An 11,410-nucleotide genomic window follows, 5' to 3' on the forward strand; every position below is an offset into this window, starting at 1 on the left:
GGAACAAGCTATCATAGATCTCTTTTTTAGCAGACATAGGAAGTTATAATTAGCTTTATTTATTTTTTTTTTATAGAGGCATGTTTTATTTATTTATTTGTTTGTTTGTTTATACATGCACTGGGTACAGTCAGAAGCGCGGGAGGGTGAGAGAATTCACCAGAGCCAGAGCGGGGAGCAGAGCGAAGTACACTGCTGAGGGGAGCAGTGGGCGGCAGGAGAGGTCTGCGCGCCATGCGGGACGCTCCTCTGGTGGCCGGGGAGCAGCCGGGGATCGAACCGGCGCTACAGAGGCTGTGGGCAGCTTCGCAATCCAGGCTCAACCGCTGCACCACCGGGGAGGCCCTTTCTGAGAGATTTACTTAACTTTACTTTCTAATGCTTCTAGTGAGTTTTTCATTTCTGCCATTATTATGAAAAATTTCCAACATCACTTTTCTTTACCATGAGTAAATCATTTTGAAATTTTTCCTTTTTATTGAGGTAACATTATTTTACAGCATTGTGTATGTTCATGTGTATAGGGTGAGTTTTGTTAACCATGATCTTCATTCTAGGGTGATCTGGCTGGGCCATGTCATTGGGAAACCCTTAATATCAATGTCTTTAGGTCTAAACTCTTAAATTGGTCTTATTCTCCTATAAGAATCTTGTAACAATTTGCTTGGAAGCCTGGCTGCCAGATTCTGGAAATTGTGTGGGGAAAGGTAAGTACCTCATCACTGATTATGCAAATATCCACTTAATCACCTCTTTTCAGTACAGCAACCTCACTCTCTATTGTAACTTATTGACCTGTCCAGATATCCTCTATTATGTGCCCTTCAAGGAAAAAAAAAAATCCTAGACCCTTCCATAGGGAAGGGAGAAGAGCAGTAATCAAGCTGACCAAAGTTGCAGCATGGACTGGGAGTTGTGGTAATTCCTCAAGACATTTTCTTTTTTTAAAAAAGATTTATTTATTTATGCATACAAGAACTGGGGTTTGAGCCAGAGGTGCGGGGGTGGGGGGGGGGTGAGAGGATTCACCAGGGACAGAGCGGGGAGCAGAACAGGTGGATCTACTGAAATACACTGCTGAGGGGAGCAGAGGGCAAGAAAGGAGAGGTCTACTGTGCTATATGTGGGTTAGCTCCCTGACCTGGGGTGCAACTTGTGTTGCAGTGGCTGGTGATAGGTTGATGGGGCTGTCTTTAATCCCTGCACTACCAGGGAGGCCCTACTCAAGACACTTTCAACCGATATTCATATTTTGACCTTTTCTGCAAGTATATGGCGCTGTTCATTCCTGAGATCCTTGTCTTTTTTCTTTATCATGTAATGCTTATTTCTCAGATTTCCTTAATACACGGATAAGATTTAGCTTTCTTGTTCTGCTAATATTGCCACCCTCACACTTGCTTCTTAGTTTCTGAAATTTTCATATTAAAGATCTTTACAAATTTATCTAATTAGTATCTTTTTAGCAGGATTTCAGGAGGGAAAGAACGTTAATACATTTTTCAATACACTATCTAAATCTACTTAAAGCTAATTATAGGGCCTCCCTGGTGGTGCAGCAGTTGAGCACTGGGTTGAGAAGCTGCCCGCAGCCTCTGCAGCGCCGGTTCGATCCCCGGCTGCTCCCCGGCCACAAGAGGAGGGTCCCACATGGCATGCAGACCTCTCCTGCCGCCCACTGCTCCCCTCAGCAGGTGTACTTCGGTCCTTCTGCCTGCTCTGCTCCCCCCTCTGGCTCTGGTGAATTCTCTCACCCTCCCGCGCTTCTGACTATACCCAGTGCTTGTATAAATAAATAAATAAATAAATCTTTAAAAAAAAAAAAAAAACTCTCAGAAAGCAAACTAAAAAAAGATAAAGAATTGTAAAAGCCTGGAGAACAGAGAGTAAGACAAAAAGTTCCAACATCTAATAAACAGTAATGTGAATGCAAGAGAGCATTTGGGAAACAAAGAGGAAGAAATCAGCAGCAAAGCAATCAAGAGAAATTATCGATCCTCAAGGGCATAGATGTCCAGATTCTAAAGAACATGCTCTCCAAACCAAAGATGGGAAGTCTCCAAAAAGAAACAATGCTGTGAGATTTCAGAACATCAAGAACAACGAGTAACTTAAACAAAATTCTGTAAATTGAACAAAATTCTGGAGTTGGAGAGGGAAACTCCAGAATCAAAATATCATCAGATTTCTCAACAACAGCACTAGAAGTTATAATGTAGCAAAAGAAGCAAAGTCACTAGAATTATGAGGAAGAGTGTGTCTAAGTGAGAAGTCTATAAAATTATCAATAGAGTATATCAGCCAGGATCTTGGCAGGAAAGAAATGGTGCACTCTGGGAGGGAAATGGAGAAAGTTTAAGAGAGGCTGGCTATGAAGGTTTGGGCACACCACCATCACCAACCTAGGCAGGAAGGGAGGAGCTAGTGAGGAACACACAGCAGTTGGTTGCACACAGAGAGACACAGACAAGGGCCACATCCTTTAATACAGGGGACAACAACTCAATCTTGCAGGAATGAGAACAAGAAATATATTCCCCAAACTCACCCTCATGCCTCTCTCCAGTTTCCTTTCCAAGCTCCATAGGCCCAATACTCCTAAAGGTCAGATGGCAATTGATCCCCAAAATACTGTCTATGAACCTCATCATCCTGGGGGATTGAGTAGGGTGGAGAGGATAGAGTAAGTCGTATAGACTAAATTTGTTAAAATGTGTAAAACCTTTAAAGTAATTCCCTCATCTTTTAAACCCTTGATATATCATAGCTATCAGTTTGGTTGATGTTAGATTCAACATTATTATTGTGATTAATGGGGAACAACTAACATTCACATGAAATCAAACTTGACAAACTTTAAAATTATTTTATAAAACCCAATCCACTTCCCTGTTAAGATTCTTTCACACACACACACACACACACACACACACACACACACACACACACATAATGTATTGTAAGATTTTATGAGTGCAGAGAGCAATTTTCCACTGACTCTCAGGGACTTTTCAAATTCTCTCCAGATTTATTAGTGACACGTCATTTGGAATAAATTTTTATTGGACTTACTGGTAGTGATGTGTAATTCAGAAGTAGTGAGACTGGGCGAGATAACTATGAAAAGCTGATTCAACTCCACCATTTTCCAGGAAAATGTTACAGCCTTAATAGTATCTTGCCATGAAATAATTTAATCAGATTACTATAGTGCTGTGTTTTGCAAAATAAATATCATAATCCCCAGGGGTGATAAATAGGATGGGGCAAGAGATTGGGGTGGGTGGAGCACATCACAATAAAATAGAATTGGATCAACCTTTGTTTTCTTCCCAGTACCACACTTTCTCTCTCTTAGAAATTATTGTTTTAGTGATGAGTATGCCTCTCAAACTGGAGGTGCTCTTTTTCAAGCCACACCCATGAATTCAATGGAGTAATTGCTGTGCTGGTGGCTGGGTTTTTGCCAAAACAAGGTTGTTTTCATAGAGTATGTTTGTTCATTCACTCAAAAAACCTTACTATGTGTCCATGTTACGTTCTGAATTCATTTTTGATTCAGAAAATATTGCTGTAAGAATGAATACTTCTTAAGAAATACTTTCCCTTAAGAAAGTTTGAAAAAAATTCATTCCACCTGGGGAAGATAAAGGAAGGTTTCATGAGGAGAAGGGAGCCAAATTTTGAATAACATTTTTCTTTCTCATGGAGGGAGAGAAAACAAAGATTAAGTGGTATGTTTAGAAATAGCAAATAGTAACACCCAATGAAAAATGACAGAGGTTTTGTGAAAAGCAGTGTACAGGCCTGCAGCACTGAAACTGGATGGATCCAATGGCACAGCAAAAAATGAAACAAGGAGATATGTCCTTGTGATACTTGAAATCCCTTTCACGATCATAAGGTAGATTTATGAGTGACTTTCATTTCCTTCTATCCAAGCCAAAATGGAGTAAAAGACCTGCAGTTCTGTCATCTCCAGACCTGCGGGAATCCACATTCTTAGAGGAAGGAGAGATTATCAAACCTTAGACCTGTTTCCACAACTATGAAGTGCACCAGAAAACACATCACATGCTTGTGTAGGAAAAGAAAGGGCATTGTGTCCACAATATTGTGTCCAAGACCTTTTGTAAAGAAACTTCGGTAAAGTCTGAGTTGTCATTCTTATCAATCCTTAAAACTGGGCGAGTTTTTGTTTGTTTTTTTTTTTTTTAAATGGAGCTATTTTGTTTTTTGGTTTTTGGGTTTTTTTTTAAGATTGATTGATTGATTGATTGATTGATTGATTGATTTATACAAGCACTGGGTACAGTCAGAAGCGCGGGAGGGTGAGAGAATTCACCAGAGCCAGAGCAAGGAGTAGAGAGGGCAGAATGACGAAGTACACTGCTGAGGGGAGCAGCGGACGGCAGGAGAGGTCTGCATACCATGTGGGACTCTTGCCGGGAGGCCGGGGATTGAACCGGCTCTGCAGAGGCTGTGGGCAGCGTTGCAACCCAGCACTCAACCACTGCGCCACCAGGGAGGCCCAAAACTGGGCCAGTTTTAGTGATTCAACCTAGCTTAAAAATGAAGGTCCAGAGTTAGAAATACAAATGACCAATAAACATCTGAGAATATGTTCATCCTCATGGTTTTAGGACATATAAATGCATGTGAGAAATATGGGAATATAAATCATTTCTAACATTTTGCATACTTTTTAGATTTCTTTTTATATTTGGCACTAGGAAAATTCCCCTTTTCAGACTCTCCTCCCCTAGATTGTTATTCAGTCTTTTGTTGTGTGCGTTCTGCAATTTAGTTCACCTAATGAATTTTTATATACAGTGATTATATTTTTCACTGTCATAATCACTCATTAGGTTTCTTTCATGTTATTCTATTTTTGTTTCATGATTACAGTCCATTCCTATCTTTTGTTCTATAAATTCGGTTTTCACAAATGGTAGATATTAAGGTTTGTTGCATCTCTTTCATGGTTGTAATTTTTCCATTAATGGCTGGTAATGTTTGTCTTTTAGTTCATCTCTGTCCTTGAGATCCCCTGTTTGCCAGATTAGAGAATCTTGCTTCTTTTCAACAGAGCCTGCACTAATTATTGTTGAGAAAGATAGAATCGGATCCTTACCAGGATGCTACAGTAGGCTTGTCTTCTGGAAATGCCAGTTCCCCTTCCCTTCCAAGGATAAAAAGCCACCCAGGATACTGCCCTGCCTCTGGATAGTGTGCCAAGCCTCACTGCTTCAGTTCTGAGAGTTCTATTCTCTTCTTCTTGCTAAGACAGGCTTTTCCTGTTAACCAATCTGGATACATACTCAATTAGACTATTGCTGAAAGGGTCCTCTCAATTCCTAATACCATGCTATATAATCAGAGCAATAATCCTACTTTTAGTGGAAATACTTTGCTGCTTTCCTTCTACTTAACTAGCCACACCTATTTCTCTTTAGAATTTTTTAACATTTCAACATTTCTGTTTGATGATGACATTTTTCCTGATTATTTTATCCTTCTATGAATATATTCTTTTTGAATTATTATTTTGTGGCAGGAATGGAATTTTTATATAGACCATATATAGAAATCTAAGGATCTGTTTCAAAGGAGAGACTTTAAGATCTAAGAGTAGACTATTAATAGGATGCTATTAAATCATAAATAAATAGTTTTTAAATATGTATAACATTTTTGTATATACTTGTTATTTATTTATTTTCTCAAGGCAAGGCACAACAAATCATTGTAACACATATTTTGCAACTGGATTAAAAATACATCTTGTAGCCCTCCCTGTTGGTGCAAGGGGTTGAGTCTCAGTACTATGAAGCTATCTACAGCCACTGCAACACGAGTTCTATCCCCAGCCAGGGAGCTAACCCACCTGGCGCAGCAGACCTCTCCTGTCTTGCCTACTGCTCCCGTCAGCAGTGTATTTCAGTCAACCTGCCTGTTCTGCTCCCAACTCTGTCTCTGGTGAATTCTCTCACCCCTAAAACCTCTGACCTTCACCCCAGTTCTTGTATGCATAAATAAAATAAATCTTTTAAAAAAAAAGAATATCTCTTCCACAAAATAGAACAAATAATACCTAATTTTTTGGTACTACAAATGACCTTAAATAGCCAAAACAATCCTGAGAAAGAAAAGAAGACAATGGAAGCATCGTACCTTCCAATTTCAAACTGTACTACAAAGGGGTAGTTATCAAAATAGTATGGAATTGGAATAAAAACAGACAAACAGATTGGAAAAAAACAGACAAGTAGATTTGAGATTCCTGAAAAAAAAACCACGCATATATGGAAAGTTATTACATTGTAAAGGATCCAAGGGCATATGATGAATAAAGGCAAGTATCTTCAATAAATGGTGGTGGGAAAACTGTTCAGTCAAAATAATGAAACTAGATCACTATCTAACACCATACATAAAAAATAATTTTAAACAGATCAAAGACTTGCAAGTAAGACCTGAAGCCATAAAATACAAAGCAGAAACATAGGAAGCATGCTTTGGAGACTCCACTCTAATAGCAAAGGAAACAAAAGCAGAAGGGGAACTGCCGTACAGCAAAAGAAACAACCACAAAAATGAAAACGCTGGGCCTCCCTGGTGGCGCAAGGGGTTAAGCACCACAATATGAAGCAATCCACAGCCTTTGCAGCATGAGTTTGATCCCCGGCCAGGGAGTTACGCACATGGTGCAGCAGTGTATTGCCCACTGCTCCCCTCAGCAGTGTATTTCAGTCAATCTGCCTGTTCTGCTCCCCACTCTGTCTCTAGTGTGTCCTCTCACCCCCTGCATCTCCGGCCTGTACCCCAATTCTTGTATGCATAAAATAATAAATCTTAAAAAAAAGAAAAGAAAAAGGAAGTTAGTAAATAGGAGACCATATTTGCATATCATATGTCAGACAAAGGGCTAATATCCAAATTTATAAAGAACTCATACAATTCAACAACAAAAAACAAATAACCCCATCCAAAAAATGGGCAGGAGATTTGAATAGACACTTCTTCAAAGAAGACATACAGATGGCCAGCATGTGAGCATGAAAACATGCTCAACATCACTCATTATTAGGGAAATGCAAATCAAAATCACAATGAGGTATGACCTCACACCAGTGAGAATGGCCTATATTAAAAAGAGTAGAAACAACAAATGTTGGGAGAGGTGTAAAGAAAAAGGAACTCTTGTACACTGTAAATAGGAATATAAATTGGTGAGGCCTCTATGGAAAAAGTATGGAGATACTTCAAAAAAATTAAAAATATAACTGCCGGGCCTCCCCGGTGGCGCAGCGGTTGAGCGCTGGGTTGCGAAGCTGCCTGTGGCCTCTGCGGCACCAGTTCGATCCCCGGCTGCTCCCTGGCCTCTGGAGGAGGGTCCCACATGGCACGCAGACCTCTCCTGCCACCTGCTGCTCCCCTCAGCAGTGTACTTCGGTCCTTCTGCCTGCTCTGCTCCCCGCTCTGGCTCTGGTGAATCCTCTCACCCAACCACGCTTCTGACTGTACCCAGTGCATGTATAAATGAAACAAACAAACAAACAAACAAACAAATAAATAAAAACATGCCTCTATTAAAAATATATATATATATATATAACTGCCATATGATCCAGCAACTCCACCTCCAGGTATTTATCTGAGGAATATGAAAACACTAATTGCAGGAGACATATGCATCCCATGCTCATTGCAACATTATTCACAATAACCAGGAAACAGAAACAACCTAAATGCCCATCAACGGATGACTAGATAAAGATGTGGTATATACTCAGTGGAATACTACTGAGTTATCTGGAAAGATGAAATCTTGCCTTTTGCAACAACAGGTATGCAACTTGAGGTGATTATGCTAAGCAAAGTAAGTCAGGAAAAGAAAGACAAGTACAGAATGGCTTCACTCGTGTGTGGAATATAAAGAAAAAAGCAAATGAATGAACAAAAGTTCACAAAACACTAACAATAAAACTATACTCTAAAACTCTGTAAATAAAATGATGGTTACCTGAGAGGAAGGAGGAGGAATAAAATGATGATTACCTGAGAGGAAGGCTGGGAGGAATGGTTAGAGGGGGCCAATTCATAGTAGGCAATGTCTCTACAATGTACTCCAGCTTCAAGGATAAAATTCAAATTCCTCAGTTATGCAAGAAGCCTTGGCCTCCCTCTGGCTCATCTGCCACCACTTCCCTATCTCCTACACTGTCCCTTACCCCCAGCTACACTGAAGAACTTAAGGTTTTCCAAAGGACTCGGCTGTTTGGTTTCTAAAGCGCCATATGTATATTTCCCCTGTGCTTGGAACATTTTGGCCTTGGCAAGATTATCTCATCCAAATACCAATGTTGTTCAAAGATAATTCTCTGTTTAAAGAATTCAACTGGTAGTGAGTTTATCAAAATTAGCTGCCATGCTTTGTACCATGCTATAATATCTTCCTTTTCAAGGATGCTGTGGCTTCATTTTATGTGCTGCTTTCCTCTTGATCCACAGGCCATCAATCTCTCTGAGGCTTGGTTGTGCTACTGCAATGTATTAAGCAGGAATAAGGCTTTCAGGAATCACCCGTCTTCCCCTTTTTGGGAGATAGCACTTTGGCTTTATTAATGATGTGTGAACAGGAATTAACAGAATTAGTTCTTAGTCTACATTCTGCTATTACCTTGCTAAGGCAAGATAGTTTAACTTCTGGATCACTGGAGTGCAACATGACAAAACAAAATAGCAAAATGAAGATAAGACCAGTCCAATGATATCATCAAACAGTCCAAGGAGGACTGGTGAACTGACTTTAAATGCAACCAGAACTATATATATTGACGACTACCAAAAGCCAGACATGATGCTAAGGGCTTTTATTGTCAACAACTCCTATGGTTCTCACAAGTCCTCAAAAAAGATGCTGCACTGTATCTCCTTTGGACACATGGAAGCAAAATTAAAAGGGAGCTGCCTTCACAAAAAAACAGACTTGCTGGGTGTTCAGTCAACGACTGAAAAGGAACTGCAACAGGGTGGTCCCCAGGAAAGGGGGAGGTTCCCTGCCCCACCAAAGGGAGGGTGGAGCTGAGCAGGAAGAGGAGAAGCGGCAGAAGAGACTGGGGAAGGAAGGAAGCAGGATGGAGCCAGAAGGAGACCTGGAGGAGGCACATGGAGCCTAGAGACACGTGAAGAAACTGCGCTTGTCTTTTGGTCGTGGACTGGGTGACACAGATGTGGGTGAGACCCGTGGGGAGGTGACAATGGCAGCTTTTATCTGGATGTTGATTTTGCTCTTTTCCTTCCGGGCTTGTCCGGTTGTTTGTGACCCTTTTCTGTGGGTCCCCACTGGAAGATGCTTTAGACTTGTGGCAGGCTTTGGGGCCTTGCTCTGGGCCGACCCCATATGGATGGAGTTTTACCCACGAGGGGATGGGTAACTTTGGGTGCTTCATCTAGAAACTAGACTCTGCCTCACCTGTATTGTTTCCTAGTTTTTATTAAAGATCCTTCCCATTAAAGTGTCATATGTTTTGTGTTGATGCGGCGGATGGCAGAACCCATTTAGAATAGGCAGGTTTGCGGGGTTTGGGCTGCCCCTCTCCCTGTCCTATAACAGAACCACTGTACATCTTTACCCAAAGATCAAGAGATTGAGGGAAAGAGGGGGGGTTATTTATGCATGAAGGCAGGGCATTTGACTGGTGAAGTCTGCAAACCTTGAAAGGAGCTTTGTTCAGTGTATCTTCTCTCAGCTCCTCAGAGACACATCCTGGGCAGTATGTACTGTGGGCTGGACAGGGGCTGCCTGCTTCTCTCTCTCTCTTTTTTTTTAAGATTTATTTATGCATATAAGAACTGGGGTGTAAGCCAGAGGTAAGAGGGGTGAGAGGATTCACCAGAGAGAGTGGGAGCAGAACAGGCAGATCTACTGAAATACACTGCTGAGGGGAGCAGCGGGCAAGGCAGGAGAGGCCTGCTGTGCCATGTGGGTTGCTCCCTGTGCCATGTGGGTTGTGGCCGGCTGGTGATTGAACTCATGCTGCAGTGACTGGTGATAGCTCGACTGCGCTGTCTTTAACCCCTGCACCACCAGGGAAGCCCCCTACCTACTTCTCTTAAGCCACTTTCAAGGTGAGCTTATAGGCAGCCCTCCCTTTTTCCCCTCTCTTCTTCCTCTTGTCTTCCCCTGGATTCCCACCCACGCCCACTGCATCTTTTTCATATGAGAACCTCAATTCTCTTTTCTTCCACAAGAATTGAACGCCCCCTCAAAACCAGATCCCACATCCTTTGGCACTGTTTTATGTTTCCTTGATGGTGGGGAGAATAGGGTTTCCAAACATTGTCAAAGTTGAGGAAAAATATTTGAACTCTGAATGCAGTTTGCAGGGGTGGGGGGTGACACAAAATCCTCTACCCTAAGTAGGGCTAATCCATCAAAACAACACATTAAATTTTCATTTTCAAACAAGTTGAACATTCACACCCTCCTGTACTTGGAGCTTCATAATAATGCAAATTAATACAGAAGAGTGTCTGTTGTTAAGTATTTGACCTAAGTAAAGATTAATTTCCAATTCTTTCTTGAGAGTAAATTTTTAATGTAATATTTTATAACTGAGAACTGCAGGGAAATTTGGTAGTTTAGAGTCATGCAGAAAGGGCATGGCCAGAGAATGTGAGCAAGAAAAGAACCAGGAAGGCTGTGTTGGTTTTGCTGTAGCCTTAAGCAAATAAGGTTATATTTACTTCCTAAGCCACAAACTTAAAATACTCACATAATTTCATTCTCCAGAACAATATGATTTGCTCCCCTCAACTATTTATTCTTCATCCTGTTCTCACTGACTATGCCTGCCTTCTCCATAGTCACACCTAGTTGATCTAAACTATATCCTCTTTTGCACAAAACTTAAACTCTAGCCCTATTGGTGAGCAGGGATACAATTTCCTCATTTTTCATTTGCTGTGGGTTCAAAATAGAGATCTGAACCCTCTGCATACATCAGTGAGTATCCAATAAATTCTGTACCTACAACCTACATTCTCTAAGAATAGTTCAACAAACTATTTTCTTAAGAGAGACCAGGGCAAACTGGCAAAGTTAAATATAAAGATGCCCATGGGATTCAAGGATGACTTGAACATGTCCAGAAAGTTAACTTTTTCAAAGGATTCCAATTCCAATATCACTGGAGAAACTAGAAAGGATGAAAGCAATGAATGTAATGGTAGCAAATGGGAAGCCATTTGGCAGCAAGAGAAGAGTTGCTAAGTAGCAATTAATAGCCAGTTATAAAAGAGAAGCAAAAGCTGTCCCCATATGGCTGTGAGCCAACAGGAAATGCCACTTGCATTGGCGAGAATATTACTAGGCATGTTACCCAATAACCCTATGCAAAAGGAG

Source organism: Talpa occidentalis, unplaced genomic scaffold, assembly GCF_014898055.3.
Source record: "Talpa occidentalis isolate TD23 unplaced genomic scaffold, MPIMG_talOcc4v2.1 talOcc4.3, whole genome shotgun sequence".
Taxonomy (NCBI): domain Eukaryota; kingdom Metazoa; phylum Chordata; class Mammalia; order Eulipotyphla; family Talpidae; genus Talpa; species Talpa occidentalis.